Genomic DNA, 22,550 nt, shown 5'->3' with positions numbered 1-22,550 from the left:
TGTTGTTTCCTGACTTTTTAATGATTGCCATTCTAACTGGTGTAAGATGGTATCTCATTGTGGTTTTGATTTGCATTTCTCTGATGGCGAGTGATGATGAGCATTTTTTCATGTGTCTGTTGGCTGTATGAATGTCTTCTTTTGAGAAATGTCTGTTCACATCCTTTGCCCACTTTTTGATGGGGTTGTTTGTTTTTTTCTTGTAAATTTGAGTTCTTTGTAGGTTCTGGCTATTAGCCCTTTGTCAGATGAGTAGATTGCAAAAATTTTCTCCCATTCTGTAGGTTGCCTGTTCACTCTGATGGTAGTTTCTTTTGCTGTGCAGAAGCTCTTTAGTTTAATTAGATCCCATTTGTCAATTTTGGCTTTTGTTGCTGTTGCTTTTGGTGTTTTAGACATGAAGTCCTTGCCCATGCCTATGTCCTGAATGGTATTACCTAGGTTTTCTTCTAGGGTTTTTATGGTATTAGGTCTAACATTTAAGTCTCTAATTCATCTTGAATTAATTTTCATATAAGGAGTAAGGAAAGGATCCAGTTTCAGCTTTCTACTTATGGCTAGCCAATTTTCCCAGCACCATTTATTAAATAGGGAATCCTTTCCCCATTTCTTGTTTTTCTCAGGTTTGTCAAAGTATGAAGTCAGGTAGCGTGATGCCTCCAGCTTTGTGAACACTTTAATTCTTAAGAGATCTCATAAAACTTACTGTATTAAGTAGGAAAATTTAGAATTATTGCTTTATAAGTTATATTTATCTGTATTGGAATTTTCTAGGTCATTGATATCTAGTGTATCTTTTGTAGTTTATTTCAAGTTATTTTTAATGTATGTGTCTTTAGGAAGCAAAAGGCTCTCTACCCTAGCCCACTAAAAGCAAAACCAAAAACAATCAAAAATCTCCAAAGGCTGACTGGGAGAAGAGTGGGTATGGTAAAGAGAGATGATGGTATAGAAATGTATGCTGGAGGTGTCTACAGTTAATTACAACATTTATATGAGCTTCTAAGCCAGTGGGATCTTTACATCCCCTAAAAGAATTTTGAAAAACTATTTGCCTCTTTGCACATTTTTTAGGTGACATCTAACATTTTACCATGAATTTAAACAGTTGTAAATGACATGATTTCCTGTTTATGTTAAATATGTTATTTTAAAATGATACCATTACATCATTATTTAAAATTTATCCAATGAAATTAAAATAACTTAACAATTTAAGACTTCCGGTCATCATTAAACAATATATGAACTAAGATCTTTTTTTTTTTTTTTTTTTTTTTTTGAGATGGAGTCTCGCTCTGTCGCCCAGGCTGGAGTGCAGTGGCCGGATCTCAGCTCACTGCAAGCTCCGCCTCCCGGGTTCACGCCATTCTCCTGCCTCAGCCTCCCGAGTAGCTGGGACTACAGGCGCCCGCCACCTCGCCCGGCTAGTTTTTTTGTATTTTTTTAGTAGAGACGGGGTTTCACCATGTTAGCCAGGATGGTCTCGATCTCCTGACCTCGTGATCCGCCCGTCTTGGCCTCCCAAAGTGCTGGGATTACAGGCTTGAGCCACCGCGCCCGGCCATGAACTAAGATCTTTAAGAGTCAACTTTTACATTTTCTTCTCTCCTTAAATGTGTTTTTCCTCCCTCTTCCTGTATGGAATTACTTCTTAATTAAATACATTTTTATACTTAATTTTAAAAAATTGATCACTGTATTATACTTCTTGGTAATAAACATATATATTAATTTAAAATAATTGTTTAAATTTTTTCTATGACCATAGGCTTTAAGTGCTAAGAATTTTTTTATTGGTTTCAAATTTCTATTATAATTAACAGTATAAAGTTTATATAAGTAGCACAAATGTATTAGAAGATTTGATCATTATTGTATGTTTTTAATAAGTAAAATTTTATTGAAAGTGCATTTCTTAAAGAGATGGGTGAGACTTTTTACATGTCTTCTTTGAATATTATTACTTGAATAAAACAGGGTTCATCAATTCTTTTCCTGTTTGTTTTTATTACTATAATCTTAAGAAGCCTAGATCACATGTATTATAAGTGGTCATAAAATAATTTTTTTATGTCATTCAATTCTTTGACCTGCTTCCGTATCATATGACAAAAATCACACAACAATCTGTTATCAAAAATCACTTTTAACAATCAGCTAACACCTGAATTTTGCCCTCCTTCTACTTTGTTCAAAGCAGAGAATTGGAAATCACCTGACTTGCAAAAGGATTGGCTAATCAGATGTCTGATTTCTTTCCGATTTTACTTTATTAAGTTGACTGCAGTAAAGTTTGAATTGTCCCTTTATTTGGAGTCCCAGTGGTTGTTATACCCTGAGGCCATGCACCCTAGAAAAATTCAGAGTAGGAAAGAGGTTTGCGCTTTTGTGGGTGAATTGGGCAGACAGGAATTATGAGAAGAGGAGAAGAATGTGTGACACTTCCATACATTCTTAACAGACCAGTTTTAGGAAAAACTAGAAATGGAAATTGAGAACCTAGAGATAGGTATACAGAAATACCTAGCTCAGATTTGTCATCCTGAACCTTGTGGGTTACACCTAGTAGCCCCCAGTTTGAAGACCCTCATTTGAGGCAGCCCATGACAGAAGGGCCAATACCTTGGGCTACATTGGTCTTGTCTAACAACAAGATGTACAGCAGCTGGGGGTCAGCAGAGGCAGAGCTCCTGTGCTCTGTAAAACGTATGTCAGTATTGCTTATGTAGGAACACTGCCCAGTGATTTGATATTGTCTTCACAAGAATGTTTTATGTCAGATGATACATGGTTGGTCACTCAAAACAAACAACAAAATCCCTTAACACATATTGGATTTTAATTCTGTCCCATAACACCTATTTGGATCTTAAATAATGTGGTTCATATAGCTTTGGTCAGTCTACTTAATGATGGCTTGAATTTAGCTAGTGATGAGGAATAGAGGGCTACTTGGCATATTCCGTACCAGCTAAGGCTATCTATTCTTGATAACCGCTCCTACCGGGTTTAAGAGATAGGAATGAACTCTTTTCCTGGTGGAAATGAGTTCCTGGCGCAGGTACATGTGTATAAGCATGCATGTGCTTTGGCAGAAAACTTTTCAGAACCACAGCCTTAAATTATTCATTCTTAAATATTTTTTAAAAACCTCAGCTCAGCTCTTGAGGGAAAGAGGAGAGAAAATGAAGGCCTAGGGTTAGGAATTAAAATGCAGATGCTGTATTTGGTATTGCTGTGTTAGAAAAGTAATCTGTTAGTCATGCAAGAGGTTTAAGTGACCTTTTATAATAAAAGGTCAAGGATCCAGACCTATATTTTGGCTGGGAAAAAGGTCATCTCACCTTACCTTTTGTGAGCAGCAGGGGCTCCCCTCTGTAGGGCAAAATGTCCTTTAAGAAATTACCTTTGACTTGCCATTAGTTTAAGTAAGTGAAAAGTGGCAAACATTTAGTGGATCTTCTCTGTGTGCCTGGTACGGTTCTAAATGCTTTACATTGGTTCTTTAATCCTCATAATAACCCTCGTGAATGGGTTTCAGAGATATTGATCCTCTCAGTCTCAGAGTTGGTAATTTGCCTACAGCACTGAGCAGCCTTTTCTACTCACCTAGAGTACAATTTCAAGTAGTATTTTCTTTTCTTTTTTTCTTGCAACTTCCATTTAGATTTGGGGGTACATGTTTGTTACCTGCATATATTGCATGATGCTAGGGTTTGGGGTATGAATGATCCTGTCACCCAACTACTGAGCACAGTACCCAGTGTTTTCTCTGTGTCAAGAAATATAAAATATGGGGAGACTTGCCATGGAGTGTAGGAGAGCTGATTTTGATCTAACAGATCTGTGGGTAGATGCCATAAATTGACTCGATAGCACTAAAAAGAAAAAAGAAATACACACACACACACACACACACACACACACACACACACACACAATTGACTTGTTCAGTGAAGTTATTAATAGAGTTCTTTATGGTGAAGAAAATCTGTATGGGTTTAATCCAGGAGTTAAAAAATAGTGGTCTATGGGCAGATTTAACCTACAGGTTGTATGATAGCCCCGTATGGTATTTAAATAAAATTAGAATTCGCAATGTCTTTTCATGGGGGCAGAAACACTCAATAACAGCTGCTACTGATGCTGTAGCCCCAAAGCTTCACACATTTACGTTTTCCTGCCTGGATTCTGAAGACTTCTGAGTGTGTAGCTCTTGGTTAAATCACTGAAAGGAGGTGGTAGGTCATACATGGTTGGTAGGCTGTATTAACTATTTTTTGGTTATTTTTACCAGAGATTTGGGAGATGATGGTGGTGGCAGCAGCCCTGGATTTGTCCAGTAGGCATATTTTAAAAATGCTTAAGCACCAGCTAGTTAGAATCACAACAAAATCCTCATTTCTTTTTTTGAAAAAAAGAGAAATGTTTGGAAAAACATTTATTTTATATTTCATAAAAGTATGAAAGTATTAAGTTTTCTAAAACATAAAAGTATTAAATTTTAAAAAATCATTGCCTGTTATACAAAATTCAATAAATTATATTATTTTCTGTAATTATTAGTAAAAATAAGAACTACTTTGGACTTCCTTATACAGTATTTCAGGTTTTTAAAAGAAATTTGAATTGCGTATTTTGAGAGACAGAGATACTATGAGTCTTACATTGGAGCAATGATTATCTCCTTGGGGGAGGTATTTCTAGAAAAAAAAATCCAACCTGTAAAATCAGTCCACAGTTCAGGTCTGTATAATGCACCTACCTTAATTATTATGATGGGTTATGACTAGTACATATCACACAACTAACTCATTTTCCTTTAAAAACATTCTCTTAAGTTTTTCTAATATATAAAATTATAGTGGGTATTATAATGAGCATTGATGAATGTACCAGTCAGCGTTCAAAAATCTTACTCTTTTCTGGCCATAATTGCTCCAGATATTTCTTTTTTAAAATTTAAATTTTAATTAATTAATTTATTTGATTATTATTATACTTTAAGTTCTAGGGTACATGTGCACAACGTGCAGGTTTGTTATGTGTGTATACATGTGCCATGTTGGTGTGCTGCACCCATTAACTTGTCATTTATATTAGGTATTTATCCTAATGCTATCTCCTCCCCCGTCTCCCCACCCCACAACAGGCCCTGGTGTGTGATGTTCCCCGCCCTGTGTCCAAGTATTCTCATTGTTCAATTCCCACCTATAAATGAGAACATAAGGTGTTTGGTTTTCTGTCCTTGCAATAGTTTGCTCAGAATGATGGTTTCCAGCTTCATCCATCAAAGGACATGAACTCATCCTTTTTTATGGCTGCATAGTATTCCATGGTATATATGTGCCACATTTTCTTAATCCAGTCTATCATTGATGGACATTTGGGTTGGTTCCAAGTCTTTGCTATTGTAAATAGTGCTGCAGTAAACATACGTGTGCATGTGTCTTTACAGTAGCATGATTTATACTCCTTTGGGTATATATACCCAGTAATGAGATGGCTGGGTCAAATGGTATTTCTAGTTCTAGATCTTTGAGGAATTGCCACACTGTCTTTCACAATGGTTGAACTAGTTTACACTCCCACCAACAGTGTAAAAGAGTTCCTATTTCTCCACATCCTCTCCAGCACCTGTTGTTTCCCGACTTTTTAATGATCACCATTCTAACTTGTGTAAGATGGTATCTCATTGTGGTTTTGATTTGGATTTCTCTGATGACCAGTGATGATGAGCATTTTTTCATGTGTCTGTTGGCTGCATAAATGTCTTCTTTTGAGAAGTGTCTGTTCATATGCTTTGCCCCCTTTTTGATGGGGTTGTTTGATTTTTTCTTGTACATTGGTTTAAGTTCTTTGTAGATTTTGGATATTAGACCTTTGTCAGATGGGTAGATTGTAAACATTTTCTCCCATTCTGTAGGTTGCCGTTCACTCTGGTGGTAGTTTCTTTTGCTGTGCAGAAGCTCCTTAGTTTAATTAGATCCCATTTGTCTATTTTGGCTTTTGTTGCCATTGCTTTTGATGTTTTAGTCATGAAGTCCTTGTGCATGCTTATGTCCTGAATGGTATTACCTAGGTTTACTTCTAGGGTTTTTATGGTTTTAGGTCTAACATTTAAATCTTTAATCCATCTTGAATTAATTTTTGTATATGTGTAAGGAAGGGATCCAGTTTCAGCTTTCTACATATGGCTAGGCAGTTTTCCCAGCACCATTTGTTAAATAGGGAATCCTTTCCCCATTTCTTGTTTTTGTCAGGTTTGCCAAAGGTCAGATGGTTGTAGATGTGTGGTGTTATTTCTGAGGCCTCTGTTCTGTTCCATTTGTCTATACCTCTGTTTTGTTACCAGTACCATGCTGTTTTGGTTACTGTAGCCTTGCAGTGTAGTTTCAAGTCAGGTAGCGTGATGCCTCCAGCTTTGTTCTTTTGGCTTAGGATTGTCGTGGCAATGCAGGCTCTGTTTTGGTTCCATAAGAACTTTGAAATAGTTTTTTCCAATTCTGTGAAGAAAGTCTTTGGTAGCTTGAAGGGGATGGCATTGAATCTATAAATTACCTTGGGAAGTATGGCCATTTTCATAATATTGATTCTTCGTATCCATGAGCATGGAATGTTCTTCCATTTGTTTGTGTCCTCTTTTATTTCGTTGAGCAGTGGTTTGTAGTTCTCCTTGAAGAGGTCCTTCACATCCCTTGTAAGTTGGACTCCTACGTATTTTATTCTCTTTGAAGCAATAGTGAATGGGAGTTCACTCATGATTTGGCTCTCTGTTTGTCTGTTCTTGGTGGATAGGAATGCTTGTGATTTTTGCACATTGATTTTGTTTCCTGAGACTTTGCTGAAGTTGCTTATTAGCTTAAGGAGATTTTGGGCTGAGATGATGGGGTTTTCTAAATATACAATCATGTCATCTGCAAACAGGGACAATTTGACTTCCTCTTTTCCTAATCAAATACCCTTTATTTCTTTCTCTTGCCTGACTGTCCTGGCCAGAACTTCCAACAGTATGTTGAATAGGACTAGTAAGAGAGGGCATCCCTGTCTTGTGCCAGTTTTCAAAGGGAATGCTTCCAGTTTTTGCCCATTCAGTATGATATTGGCTGTGGGTTTGTCATAAATAGCTCTTATTATTTGGGATACATCCTGTCAATACCTAGTTTATTGAGATTTTTTAGCATGAAGGGCTGTTGAATTTTGTCAAAGGCCTTTTCTGCATCTATTGAGATAATCATGTGGTTTTTGTCTGCAGTTCTGTTTATGTGATGGATTATGTTTATTGATTTGCATAGGTTGAACCAGCCTTGCATCCCAGGGATGAAGCCCACTTGATCATGGTGGATAAGCTTTTTGATGTGCTGCTGGATGCGCTTTGCCAGTATTTTATTGAGGATTTTTGCATCGATGTTCATCAGAGATATTGGTCTAAAATTCTTTTTTGTTGTTGTTGTTGTGCCTCTACCAGGCTTCAGTGTCAGGATGATGAAGGCCTCATAAAATGAGTTAGCGGGAATTCCCTCTTTTTCTATTGATTGGAATAATTTCAGAAGGAATGGTATCAGCTCCTCTTTGTACCTCTGGTAGAATTCAGCTGTGAATCTGTTTGGTAATGGACTTTTTTTGGTTGGTAGGCTATTAATTATTGCCTCAATTTCGGAGCCTGTTATTGGTGTATTCAGGGATTCAACTTCTTCCTGGTTTAGTCTTGGGAGGGTCTATGTGTCCAGGAATTTATCCATTTCTTCTAGATTTTCTAGTTGATTTGCATAGAGGTGTTTATAGTATTCTCTGATGGTAGTTTGTATTTCTGTGGGATTGGTGGTGATAATTCCTTTGTCATTTTTTATTGTGTCTATTTGATTCTTTTCTCTTTTATTCTGTATTAATCTTGCTAGTGGTCTATCAATTTTGTTGATCTTTTCAAAAAACTAGCTCTGAATTCCTTGATTTTTTGAAGGGTTTTTTTGTGTCTCTGCCTCCTTCAGTTCTGCTCTGATATTAGTTATTTCTTGCCTTCTGCTAGCTTTTGAATTTGTTTGCTCTTGCTTCTCTAGTTCTTTTAATTGTGATGTTAGGGTGTCGATTTTATATCTTTCCTGCTTTCTCTTGTGGGCATTTAGTGCTATAAACGTCCCTGTACACACTGCTTTAAATGTGTCCCAGAGATTCTGGTATGTGTCTTTGTTCTCATTGGTTTCAAAGAACATCTTTATTTCTGCCTTCATTTCGTTATTTACCCAGTAGTCATTCAGGAGTGGGTTGTTCAGTTTCCATGTAGTTATGCGTTTTGAGTAAGTTTCTTAATCCTGAGTTCTAATTTGATTGCACTGTGGTCTGAGAGACAGATTGTTGTGATTTCTTGTTTTTTACATTTGCTGAGGAGTGCTTTACTTCCAATTATGTGGTCAATTTTGGAATAAGTGAGATGTGGTGCTGAGAAGAATGTATATTCTGTTGATTTGGGATGGAGAGTTCTGTAGATGTCTATTAGGTCTTCTTGGTGCAGAGCTGAGTTCAAGTCCTGGATATCCTTGTTAACTTTCTGTCTCATTGATCTGTCTAATGTTGACAGTGTGGTGTTAAAGTCTCCCATTATTATTGTGTGGGAGTCTAAGTCTCTTTGTAGGTCTCTAAGGACTTGCTTTATGAATCTGGGTGCTCCTGTATTGGGTGCGTATATATTTAGGACAGTTAGCTTTTCTTGTTGAATTGATCCCTTTACCATTATGTAATGACCTTCTTTGTCTCTTTTGATCTTTGATGGTTTAAAGTCTGTTTTATCAGAGACTAGGATTGCAACCCCTGCATTTTTTTTGTTTTCCATTTGCTTGGTAGATCTTCCTCCATCCCTTTATTTTAAGCCTATATGTGTCTCTGCACATGAGATTGGTCTCCTGAATACAGCACACTGATGCGTCTTGACTCTTTATCTGATTTGCCAGTTTGTGTCTTTTAATTGGGGCATTTAGTCCATTTACATTTAAGGTTAATATTGTTATGTGTGAATTTGATCCTGTTATTATGATGTTAGCTGGTTATTTTGCATGCTAGTTGATGCAGTTTCTTCCTAGCATCGATGGTCTTTACAATTTGGCCTGTTTTTGCGGTGGCTGGTACCAGTTATCCTTTCCATGTTTAGTGCTTCCTTCAGGGTCTCTTGTAAGGCAGACCTGGTGGTGACAAAATCTCTCAGCATTTGCTTGTCTGTAAAGGATTTTATTTCTCCTTCACTTATGAAGCTTAGTTTGGCTGGATATGAAATTCTGGGTTGGAAAGTTCTTTTCTTTAAGAATGTTGAATATTGGCCCCCACTCTCTACTGGCTTGTAGAGTTTCTGCCGAGAGACCCACTGTTAGTCTGATGGGCTTCCCTTTGTGGGTAACCCGACCTTTCTCTCTGGCTGCCCTTAACATTTTTTCCTGCATTTCAACCTTGGTGAGTCTGACAGTTATGTGTCTTGGGGTTGCTGTTCTTGAGGAGTATCTTTGTGGTGTTCTCTGTATTTCCTGAATTTGAATGTTGGCCTGCCTTGCTCAGTTAGGGAGGTTCTCCTGGATAATATCCTGCAGAGTGTTTTCCAACTTGGTTCCATTCTCCCTGTCACTTTCAGGTACACCAATCAAACGTAGATTTGGTCTTTTCACATAGTCCCATATTTCTTGGAGGCTTTGTTTGTTTCTTTTTACTCTTTTTTCTCTAAACTTCTCGCTTCATTTCATTCATCTGATCTTCATTCACTGATACCCTTTCTTCTACTTGATCGAAGCAGCTACTGAAGCTTGTGCATGTGTCACATAGTTCTCATGCCATGTTTTTCAGCTCCATCAGGTCATTTAAGGTCTTCTCTATGCTGTTTATTCTAGTTAGCCATTTGTCTAATCTTTTTTCAAGGTTTTTAGCTTCCTTGTGATGGGTTCGAACACCCTTCTTTAGCTTGGAGAAGTTTGTTATTACTGACCTTCTGAAGCCTACTTCTGTTAACTCATCAAAATCATTCTCCATCCAACTTTGTTCCATTGCTGGCAAACAACTGCGATCATTTGCAGGAGAAGAGGTACTCTGGTTTTTAGAATTTTCAGCTTTTCTTCTCTGGTTTCTCCCCATTTTTGTGGTTTTATCTACCTTTGGTCTTTGATGATGGTGAACTACAGATGGGCTTTTGGTGTGGATATCCTTTTTGTTGATGTTGATGGTATTCCTTTCTGTTTGTTAGTTTTCCTTCTAACAGGCCCCTCAGCTGCACGTCTGTTGGAGTTTGCTAGAGGTCCGCGCCAGACCTGTTTGCCTGGGTATCACCAGAGGAGACTGCAGAACAGCACATATTGCAGAACAGCAAATATTGCTGCCTGATCCTTCCTCTGGATGCTTTGTCTCAGAGGGGCACCCAGCTGTATGAGGTGTCTGTCAGCCCCTATTGTGAAGTATCTCCCAGTTAGGCTACACAGGGGTCAGGGACCCACTTGAGGAGTCAGTCTGTCCGTTCTTAGAGCTCAAACTCCATGCTGGGATAACCACTGCTCTCTTCAGAGCTGTGAGACAGGGATGTTTAAGTCTACAGAAGTTTCTGCTGCCTTTTGTTGAGCTATGCCCTGCCCCCAGAGGTGCAGTCTACAGAGGCAGGTAGGCCTCATTGAGCTGCAGTGGGCTCCACCCAGTTCCAGCTTCTCAGCCACTTTGTTTACCTAGTCAAGGCTCAGCAATGGCAGACACCCCGCCCCTAGCCTGGCTGCCACCTCAGAGTTTGATCTCGGACTGCTGCACTAGCAGTGAGCAAAGCTCCGTGGGCGTGGGACCTGCTGAGCCAGGCACAGGACATAATCTCCTGGTGTGCCATTTGCTAAGACTGTTGGAAAAACACAGTATTAGGGCAGGAGTGTCCTGATTTTCCAGGAACCATCTGTCACGGCTTCCCTTGGCTAGGAAAGGGAAATTCCCCGACCCCTTGCACTTCCTGGGTGAGGTGATGCCCTACCCTACTTCGGCTCACCCTCTGTGGGCTACACCCACTGTCCAACCAGTCCCAATGAGATGAACCAGGTACTTCAGTTGGAAATGCAGAAATCACCCATCTTCTGCCTTGGTCACGCTGGGCCCTGTAGACCGGAGCTGTTCCTATTCGGCCATCTTGGAATGATCTTCAGATATTTCTTAAGAAATAAATTATTTAAATACTATTTATCCTAGTTTTTGCTGCTTTCTAATCTGATTTCTTTCTCATTACATGCCCAGGATACTACCTTAAAGTTAATATTTGCTATTCTCAAGCATGTTTGTATACTACAATGGCATGTTTGCATCCATAAAGAATGTGGAGTATTGTTTTGTATTTAATATGTTTCAAACATCATATAACAGTGTTTATACTGTACATAAAATGTTGTGCCCTTTTTCCCCTCAATATAATTTTGAGGTTTATGTATATAAATCTAAAAATCCATATAAATGTAAATTACAAAATGAATGGCTGTAGTTCAATTTTTTTTTTTTTTTTTTTTTGGAGATGGAGACTTGCTCTGTCACCCAGGTTGGAGTGCAATGGTGGTATGATCTTGGCTCACTGCAACTTCCACCTCCCGGGTTCAAGCAATTCACCTGCCTCAGCCTCCCTAGTAGCTTGGATTACAGGCACCCGACACCACAACTGGCTAATTTTTGTAGTTTTAGTAGAGTTGGGTTTTTGCCATGTTAGCCAGCCTGGTCTCAAACTCCTGACCTCAAGTGATCTGCCCACCTCAGCCTCTCAAAGTGCTGGGATTACAGGCCTGAGTCACCATGCCCAGCCAGTTCATTCATTTTTAACTGCTGTAAGTGATTTCATTTGAAAAATACACCTTTATTTGTTTGTTTGTTTGTTTGTTTGTTTATTTTTGAGACAGAGTCACACACGGTTGCTCAGGTTGCACTGCAGTGGCAAGACCACAGCTCACTGCAGCCTCAACCTCCCAGGCTCAAGTGATCCACCTACCTCAACCTCCCAAGTAGCTGGGTCTATAGGCATGTGCCACCACATCTGGCTAATTTTTTATTTTTTGTAGAGTTACAGTCTCGCTCTGTTTCCAGGGCTGGTCTCAAACTCCTTGGCTCAAGCACTCCTCCTGCCTTGGCCTCCCAAAGCACTAAGATTATAGGTGTGACCCACCATTCCTAGCTAAATATACCTCTATGTAGGCATCCATTCTCTGTTGACAAACATTTTATTTGTTTCCATCCCATTACATTAGAAACAAAGTCAGCATTACATAGTGGCTAAAATAGGGATACTGAAAATATTTTCTAGGTTCAAATACTAATTTTATCTTTTTTTATGAGACAGAGTCTCGCTCTGTCACCCAGGCTGGAGTGCCATGGCACGATCTCAGCTCACTGCAACATCCGCCTCCCGGTTTCAAGTGATTCTCCTGCCTCAGCCTCCTGAGTAGCTGGGACTACAGTTGCATGCCACCACACCTGGCTAACATTTTGTATTTTTAGTAGAGACAGGGTTTCAACGTGTTAGTCGGGATGATCTCGATCTCCTGACCTCGTGATCCACCTGCCTCGGCCTCCTAAAGTGCTGGGATTACGGGTGTGAGCCACTGTGCCCAGCCTGATTTTATATCTTAATAGCTGCCTTGCCTTGGGCAAGTGATATAATCCCTCTTGCTTTCCTTTCCTCATTTATGTTATGGTATATTCACAAAGTAGAATATTATATAGCAGCTGACAGAAATAAAATCTAGCTATATCAATTTTAAAACTTTTTATTATGGTAAGAACACTTAGCATGATATCTATCCTCAAAAATTTTTTAAGTGTACAGTAAGAGTATTGACTATAAGTACAATGTATGGCAGATCTAACTTATTCATTTTATGTAACTGAAATTTTATGTTAATTAAATAGTAATTCTGGGTCAGGCACGATGGCACATGCCTATAATCCCAGCACTTTGGGAGGCCAAGGCGAGTGGATCGCTTGAGGCCAGGAGTTTGAGACCAGCCTGGCCAACATGGCAAAACCCTGTCTCTACTAAAATACAAAAAATTAGCAGGCGTGGTGGCATGTGCCTGCAATCTCAGCTACTGGGAAGGCTGAGGCATAAGAATCACTTGAACCTGGAAGGCAGAGGTTGCAGTGAGTTGAGACCGCACCACTGCACTCAAGCCTGGGTGAGGAGAGGTCTAAAAAAAAAAAAAGGTAGTAATTGTTCATTTTCCTCTGCTCCCAACCCCTAGGAACCACCATTTCACTCTTTGATTCTATGAATTTCACTATTTTAGGTGCCTCATGTAAGTGGAATCATGAAATGTTTGTCTCTCTGTGACTGGGTTATTTCACTTAGCATAATATCCTCCAGGCCCATTCATGTTGTTGCATATTGCAGAACTTCCTTTTTTTAAGGCTGAATGGTATTCCATTCTATGTATATACCACATTGTCTTTATTTGTGAATGGACATTTAGGTTATATAACCACATCTTTGCTATTGTGAATAGTGTTGCAGTGAACATGGAACTGATAATATTATTATCTCTTCAAGATCCTGATTTCAGTTCTTTTGGATAAATACCCAGAAGTGCATATGGTAGTTCTATTTTTAATTTTTTGAGGAACCTTCTTAACTGTTTTCCATAGCTGCTGTGCTATTTTATATTGTGACCAATAGTGTGCAAGGGCATCAGTTTCTCCACATCCTCACCAATGCTTGTTGTGCATATGTGTGCTTGTTAATGCATGTGAGCTGATATTGTGGTTTTGATTTCAATTTTCCTAATGATTAGTGATGTTGAGGACTTTTTTTGTATGCCTGTTGACCATCTATATGTCTTCTTTGGAGAAATGCTTGTTCAAGCCCTCAGCCCATTGTAAAATTAGGTTCCTAGGTTTTTGTTTGTTTGTTTTTTGCTATTGAGTTGTAAGAACTTCTTATATATTTTGGAGATTAAATCCCTTATCAGATATGGTTTCCAAATATTTTCATTTCCTGGGTTGCAGTATAAATATTAATAAACTATTGAGGGGGGATGGACTGCGATATATATAGTCATGTGTTGCTTAATGACAGGGATATGTTCTGAAGAATGTGTCATTAGGAGATTTCATCCTTGTGCAAACATTATAGAGTGAGTTTACACAAACCTAGATGATAGAGTCAACTACACACCTAGACTATAGCCTATAGCTCCTAGGCTATAAGTGTACAGCATGTTACTGTACTGAATACTGTAGGCAAATATAACACAATGGATGTATTTGTGTATCTAAACATAGAAATGATACAGTAAAAATATCATATTTATAATCTCGTGGGACCATGATCATATATGTGGTCAATCATTCACTGAAACATTGTTACACTTTATACTATTTTGAAGGGTGCATGATTGTATATGGGTAGATGTGGGTTATTGTGAAGATCCTAGCATTCCTATTGGATACTAAGTTTATGGGTGCTTGTTACATCTGTAACATAATTAACAAAGTAATAAGTTCATGTGGCTCAAAAATGGACCTATGAAGAGACTATGTGATGAACAAAGGATAACGATTAATTTAATATTGTGTACATGAGGCCTAAGATTACACCAAAATTAAAAGTAAAATGATAATAATACCTATAGTTGTTAGGAGGATTAAATGAGTTAATATTTATAAAAAACTTTAATAGTGCCTGGCACATAGAAAATACTATACAAGTATTTGTTATGTAAAATATATGTACATCATTAACTTTACAAGATATTGCCAGATTGTTCTGCAAAATATTAGTACTAATGAATTTTATAGCTTCCTCCCACTTCAAATGCCACAAGCATGGGTAAGAGATGACATTTCTTTATATTCTTTTACCACTGAAATAATGAGGTTTAAATACATCTAAAATTTTGTCAGTTTTTGGTTGTGAAATGAATCTCATTGCGGCTTTAATTTGCTACATTTTCCTAATTTAAAATGAGATTGAACAACTTTTAATATATTTAATGTTATTTTGATTTCCTCTTTTATAAAATGCCTAATTATAGTCTTCACTCATTTTCTTTCCTGTAAGGCTCTTTGTGTTTTACCTATTGTCTTAAATACTAAGGTTTGTAAACACTTTTGATGTCTAGTAGTGCACCTCCATGCACACTTATTTAAAATTATCTTAGCTATTCTTGGCCTTCTAAAAAAATTGATACCAGTTTGTCAATTTGCATAAAAAATACGATTTTGACTTTAATTGGAATTGAGTTTATAGATCAATTTTGGGGAGAACTGACCCATAAAAAACGTTTTCCTACGAACATTTTTTAAATATTTATAACTAGGGTTGCTCTATTATTTTGTTCTGTATTTTTTGTTATTCTATTTATATGTTTATATATTACTTCCCATTCTTTTGTGTTTGGAGCAGATGCACTTAATTGGTGAGTTTGTCATCTTCATTAAAAGTCCTCTGTTCTTTACATTTTCTTCTTCGCAGATCTTGCTAGCATTCACAGTTCCAACTATCACCTTGTGGAAATGAATCCTCAGTCTCTTTCATAGCTTGTCTAGTCCTGCTCTTAATTCCCAAGGTCACCATTCTAGGTTCCTGTTTTCCATTCCCATTTTTCAGTTACAAATATTATCCATTCTGAAGTGTATTGCCAATGTTTTTTAGATTAGCTGACATTTTGCCAGCCTTCTCTTCACGAGTGTAGGTTATTTCTATATAATAAACATGTTGTAAATCTTCAGCAAAGGCTAACAATTTGACTATACTTTAAGGCTTTGTAGACTAATGTTGGTACGGTTACAAGGTCTTTCTTTTATCAAGGTAAATAAAAGCATTTGGACATCAAATATTGTTGGCCATCTTGTCTTTTACATGGGTTTTTGAAAGGGTGTTTGGCCTTTATGCATTATGAACAGAGTAGATGTTCTGCCTGAAAAGCACTCTTCCTGATTTTCTGCATTAAGGAAAAACATAAACAATATATTTAAGACTGTAGTTTGCATGACCATTCCTCAACATGCTAGAACTTCCTTTGACTTATTTTGAAGGCAACTGGGGCCTAAGTGGATGGAACAACTGCATTTCTTCATTAGGGCTTTGAACAGTCTTGCCAGGGAGAATCTAAATGATTTAAAACACACTCTCAGTCCAGAACTTTAGTGAGCATTTTCTAATAACTGAGGAGGGGCATTAAAAACCATGTCCACATTTATTTTTTCACTCTTTAAAGTTTTGTTTCACTAACTTCAGGTCAAATTTCTACACCTGTGTTCTGGTCAATTTCCTATCCTTGCTTGGCTTCCCCAAATGCTAGTACCAAAAGATTTGTGGGGCAGGGAGAAGAGACCATTTTAAGAAGCACTGCATTTACTCATCCTCCACAAGTCAACAAAGTTGGGCATCTGATTGTTCAACAAAACAAAGCTTTAATAGCATCCAGGAGGGCAGACAGGCAAACCACGGTGTAGACACTCTTCTATTTGTCAAAATCAGACCAGAGAAGACCTCCTCCACACAGATATAATAGGTATTGATATTCATCTTTTCTTTTTCTGTTGCCACATTTAATCTTTTAATGATCATATCATGTAGTTTCTCAAGTCCTTCCTTTAGGCCATCTCCTGTGATTGCACAGGTAGGCTGCAAATGCCAAGGAGCTATGAGCTCAGTTCACCCATTGCTAACAATTTCTCAATTTCTGAAGGAGATAATGAGTTCCTCAAGTCTTGTTTATTAGCAACTATCAGTACAGGGACTCCTTGATTTTCTGATATCCTAGTTATTTTGTGAAGCTCAGTTTTGGCTTCTTCCGTCCTTTCGATATCAACAGAAACCACAAGAAATACAACGCCATCTGTGCAATCTGGTATATGACTTCCACAGTGGCATGTGTGGAATTTCTCCTGACATCTACATCCCAGAAGTGAAAAGTGACTGTTTTAGAATTTCCCAAGGTTACCTTAATTTTCTCAGTGTTAAATGCTTTGGTAGGTACAGTATTTACAAATTCATTGAACTGCAGCCTGTATAAGACAGTTGTCTTTCCAGCACAGTCCAAACCCAGCATAACAATCTGGAAGGACTGAAATGAAGGCAGGCTGGACAGGACAGAAGTCTGGTCTGATAGTCAGTTCCCCATTTCCAACTGCAAATAAATGTCCAAATTGAAACACTTTCCTCTTCTTGCTTTAGAACTTCTCTTCATAGGTGATCCAGCTATAAGACTGACTAACCATCCTTCCCTCCCCTTCACTCATTGTATCTCTCAGCCCTTGGGGAGGTGCACTGATACCTGTTCACGGGCACCAGGGAGGCATGGGCGGTGGCGGAGGCCTGAGAGCCAGGTGGGCACGGCACGCCAGACTGCCCTAAGGGTGATCGTCTGGCAGCTCTACGTGACAGACCTTGCCCCCTGCCCGCACGCCCCTAATCACTACTAAGGATTATCATAGATGTCAAACTGCTTCTCCTTCCCTTCCAAGAGAATTATTCATTTTTTGTTTATTTAATGTTAATACTTTTCTTGCTTCATCCATGATTGCCCACCTATTTTGACCCCGTATAATCATTTGATATGATTCTTTTGGTTCACATTGACTAAACAAACACATAAACAAAAATTAAGGGCACATAGCTTAAAAGTATTCTTAGAGAATGATGGTATTTCCATGAGTTTTAAAGAGTAAGTTTATCTGAAGTAAACCTACCTTTCTTCCTTCCTTCTATCTGTCTGTCTGTCCACCTGTCTGTCCTTCAATCCTTCTGTTCTTCCTACACGCCTACCTTTCTTAATTAAAAGAAATGCATCTATGTGGTTGTCATGTATGGACAGGAACATTGACATGGGAATTGAAGACCTGGATGTAGTTCTGGTTTGGCAACTTAAATTCTCTGAAACTCAATGTTAATTTGGAAAACAAGGCTGATGCTTGTTTTCTGAAGAAAGGAAACTGAAGAAAGGAGAGTAAGAGAGTTTAGAAAAATATAAAAGGAGAGCAATCAGGTGGATTTTACTGTCTCTAAATTTTGAGCAAACTGACTTTTAGAATGGATATGGAAGAAGGCAAACCTTGTTTCTAAAAGGAAACCCACTTGTGAAGTATCTTCAAAGTGAAATTCATAATCATGTTTCTAGTTCGGCTTCCTTTTTGGGGATAACGACAAAGTACTACACCCTGTGTTAGAGAGTGATATGGCTGCAGTCAATCCCCCATTAATTATGAAGTTTGGTAGCATGGATTTGACTTATTTTACTATTCTGTTTCTTCCAAAAAGCCCCATGCTTGCTCAGAGTTGATAACTGTACCAGATATTGTGGGATAGTTTCAGCACTTACTGAACAATTTCTAAAGGCCAGAAATCATCAGTTGTCACTTATGTTATATTAATAACCTTACTAAACAGATGTTGTGATAACAGTTTAACTGATGTGTAGGCAGAAACTTTGTCAAACCATGAGTTTTCTCTGCTCTCAGACCCCCACAGCAGTTATCAACACAGAATACTTCTGTGACCAAAGATGTGGGGGTTCTTCCTCGTACACCAAGCCTGGACACCAGCTGGTGTCCTTCAATTCAGTTCTGACACTGTCTACCTGGAGATGGTGTCAGGTCCCATAGGTTGAGGGTTTAGTCCCACAAGACCACCCCTTTCTTCCCCCACAGTTGAAAGTCAGGGCCTCTGGAACTTATAAGCAACTGGCTTCAAGTTCGGATTCCCATGAACCCTTCTCTGGGTTCAATTAATTTGCTAGAGCAGCTCACAGGACTCAGGGAAACATTTACCTGTGTTTACTGGTTTATTATAAAGGACATTACGAAAGATACAGATGGAAACATGCATAGGGCCAGGTATGGGACACAGAGCTTCCATGCCCTCCCCTGGCACACCACCCTCCAGGAACCTCCATGTGTCTAGCTGTCTGGAAACTCTCTCGATATGGTTCTCTTGGGTTTCCATGGAAGCTTCAGTACACCAACATTCCTTCCCTCAGAGTATGGGGTAGGACCCTAACCCGGAAGGGTCGTAAGACCCTCAGTAGGAAAGGCAGGGAAGAGTGGAGTCCTTCCTTGGGGCAGTGGAAAGGAGGGCAGGAGAAGGTAAGAGGCCTGCACCTGAGGCCTAACACACCCAATATTATAAAAAAAGACTGTAACAAGGGCAATCGGAGTCAGGAGCCAGGAACTGGGCCAAAATCCAATATCTATCATAACATCACACTGATATATATTAAAAAAAAGAGGCTTGGAGAAGTTGTTCCTTGTTTTAAATCAACAGGTATCAAGTGGCAGAATCAGGATTAGAGCCCAGGGTGTCCGATTTGGTGTTGCATGTGCCTTCCACTGGAAAACAGCATAGATTGGTGTTAGTAATGTGGCTTCTAGAATCTGGCTGTGTGACTTTGACCTTGGACAAGTTATTTAAGCTGTCTAAGCCTCCATTTTCTCATTTAGAACATGGGAGTGCTAATAATTATTTTGGTTTTTTTAGAGACAGAGTCTTGCTCTGTCATCCAGGCTGGATTGCAGAGGCATGGTCATAGCTTGTTGCAGTCTTGAACTTCTGGGCTCAAGCAATCCTCTCGCCTCAGCCTCCTAAGTAGCTAAGACTACAGGTACCATCATACCCAGCTCATTTTTCATTTTTTGTAGAGATGGAGTCTTGCTACATTGTCCAGGCTGGTCTTGAACTCCTGGCCTCAGGCGATTCTCCTGCCCCGGTGTCCAAAAGCTCTGGGATTACAGGCGTGAGCCACTGTGTCCAGCTGATAGTTATTTTTTAGGGGCATTTTCTAGATCCTTGTCATTTCTCTGTCTTTCTCCCGTCATCATTATCAAGGTCTTAATATATATATACTCAGTCCCATGGTAACCTACTTCCATGTCCAAGTCGGAGCCAGTCTGCCCTGCACTGGAGACATACTAGTGTACAAGACAGTTCTTGTCTCTGCCTTTGTGGCATTTACAGTTTACTGTAACAGGGGATACCTGTACTATGGTGGTGTAAGCAATGAATGTAGCCACATAGGATACTATTGGAAGGCATAATGGGGGCACCCAAGACTGGTGGGGCTGGATAGGAAGGGAAGGCTGCTTGGAACTGTACATTGAGAATGAAGGATGATTCGATTTAGCCAGGTGAAGAGGAGAGAGAAGAGTGTTCCAGAGACAATGATGTTTGCAAAATCTAGGAGATGCAAGAGATCATGATGTTCTCCAAAAACTGAAAGTTCAACCTGTGCCCATGTGGGAGGTGGTAAGAATTGAGATGGAAATATTAGCAAGGGCACCTGAGGAAATGCCTTGCTAGTCATGTTAATGGTTTTGGACTTGGACCTGAGGGCAGTGGGAAACCACTGAAGGAATTTAAGGACTTTGCCACATGATAAGATTTGTACTCTGATTATTGTCTGAAAATTAGGTGGGAGGAGGTCAAGATTTGGAAACAAGATGATGAGAGCCCTAACTTCAACAGAATAGTAGAAATGGGGAGATGCGAATATCTTCAATAAATACTTAGGAAGTAGAACTGTCAGGACTTGGACTTGGAAAGTAGAGGAGAGGGAGAAGTTGAACATAATGTTCAGGTTTTCACTTGGTTAACTTTCCCCTGAGTCAGAGAGTGCCAAGTGAAGAGGAAAAATATTATTATTTCCTTCCTAGATAAAGCACTTCATGTGTACCAGGCACTGTTCTAAGTGATTTATAGATACTGTCTTGTTAACTGTTCACAGTGACCTTATGAGATAGTTACTAGTATTTTTTCCTATTTTATAGTTGAATAAACTGAGGCATGCAGAGATTAACGTAGCCAGAAATTGGTAGAGCCAGAAGTCAAACCAGGCAGACTCGTCCAAGACCTGGGTTCTTAACCACTGCACCCTGCTGTCTTATCAACAGGGAAGATAAATTCAGTTTTGGTCATGCTGAGTTTGAGGCACCATCAAGACATGTAAATGGAGTCACACGGTGGTTTGGCATTTAAAAACAAAATTTAAGCCAGATACATGGATTTGAGAAAATTTACCTGTACATAGTAATTGACCTGTGTGAGGAAGAGGAGGTAGAGTGAATGGAGGAGGAGGCCTGTTGGGAACACCCATTTAGAACCATTCCCAGGAGACTGAGGTTAGGCAAGACTAGAGAGGTAGGAAGAAAACCAGGAGAGCATGGACTAGATATTCAGTGACATCTTCATGGAGGTAACTGGTTTTGAAAGGAGGCCTCTCCAGTCCCCACTGCCCCTCCCTCTGTGACTCAGAACCACTGGGCCATGCTGGCACTCAGTGCATTGTCCCTGGCCTCAAGGCATGCCCGTTACTGTGATGCGAGCAGCAGCGAATTTGTATGGGTCTGCAGCAGCTCGATTCTTGTCTCCTCGGAGGAAAGAATTCAACTGAGGGGCTTAAAGCAGAGAGACCAAGGCAAATTTCATATTTTTTTAAATTGATTTTTTTCCTTTTCTTCTTTCTTTTCTATTCTTTTCTTTCTTTTTTTTTTTCTTTCTTTTTTTTCCTGAGACAGAGCCTTGCTATGTCTCCCAGGCTGGAGTTTAGTTGCATGCTCTAGGCGCACTGAAACCTCTACCTCCTGGGTTTAAGCGATTCTTGTGCCTCCACCTCCTGAGTAGCTGGGACTATAGTTGCCCTCCACCACGCCTGGCTAATTTTTGTATTTTTAGCAGACAGAGGTTTCACCATGTTGACCAGGCTGGTCTTGAACTCCTGACCTCAAGTGATCCGCCCACCTCAGTCTCCCAAAGTGCTGGGATTACATGCATGAGCCACCATGCTGGGCCCCAAGGGTAATTTTAGAGCAAGAGTGAAAGCTTATTTAAAAGTTTTGGAGCAGGAACGAAAGGAAGTAAAGTACACTTGGAAGAGGGCCAAGTGGCTACTTGAGAGATTCAAGTGCCCTGCCCAACCTTTGATGTGGAGTTTTTATACATTGGCATGGTTCCTAGGTTTGCATTTCTTCTTCCCTGATTCATTCTTGGGGCAGGCTATCCGCATGCACAGTGGCCTGCCAGCACTTGAGAAGGGCACATGCGCAGTGTGTTTACTGAGTTGTGCACATGCTTGTTTCAGGCATTTTTTTCCTTACCAGTCAAGCATTCCCAGAAGAAGGTCATCTACTGGTTAAACTGCCATTTTCGTAGTGTGCATTTTTGAGCCCACTCACTCAACTCCTGAAATCTTAATGAAAAGTTGCTAATCACCAGCTTCAGGTGTTTTCTATCTATTGGGAGATTGCCTTTTCTTGGGGTCAGTTTGCGACCAATTATTATTTTAGAGAAACTGTTTAACAACCGCCTGACCATGGTCTGACATTCCTGGTGGGAAGGGGGCCCTCTCCTGCCCTGCTTATGTCTGCTTAACTACTTACTGTAACAGTATCTCCCTACCACTCACGCCCCAATTATACATTACCAGAGTATTTCTCAGACTAAGCTCTTTGCCTGCCTTGTCCATGCAGCATTTTTGGTATTTGGCATTCATATGCAGTCTGTGGCCCTTGTTCAGATCATTGCCCTCCCGGATTGTATAATCCAGAGACCCATGTTTTAACTATTCACCAGGCTGAGGCCA

At 39.4% G+C, this 22,550-nt stretch overlaps 1 protein-coding gene and 1 pseudogene across 2 annotated transcripts in view; one reads left to right on the top strand and one right to left on the bottom strand.

Moving 5' to 3' along the window:
- ANK3 (ankyrin 3) overlaps nucleotides 1-22,550 on the top strand; it is a 707,809-nt gene that overhangs the window by 27,609 nt on the left and 657,650 nt on the right. The gene's annotated exons all lie outside the window — the stretch shown is intronic.
- On the bottom strand, nucleotides 16,349-17,102 carry LOC104663681 (annotated as a pseudogene).

Source organism: Rhinopithecus roxellana, chromosome 11, assembly GCF_007565055.1.
Source record: "Rhinopithecus roxellana isolate Shanxi Qingling chromosome 11, ASM756505v1, whole genome shotgun sequence".
Lineage (NCBI taxonomy): Eukaryota > Metazoa > Chordata > Mammalia > Primates > Cercopithecidae > Rhinopithecus > Rhinopithecus roxellana.
The sequence above is the reverse complement of the archived record's forward strand: the minus strand, read 5'-3'. Positions and strand labels throughout refer to the sequence as shown.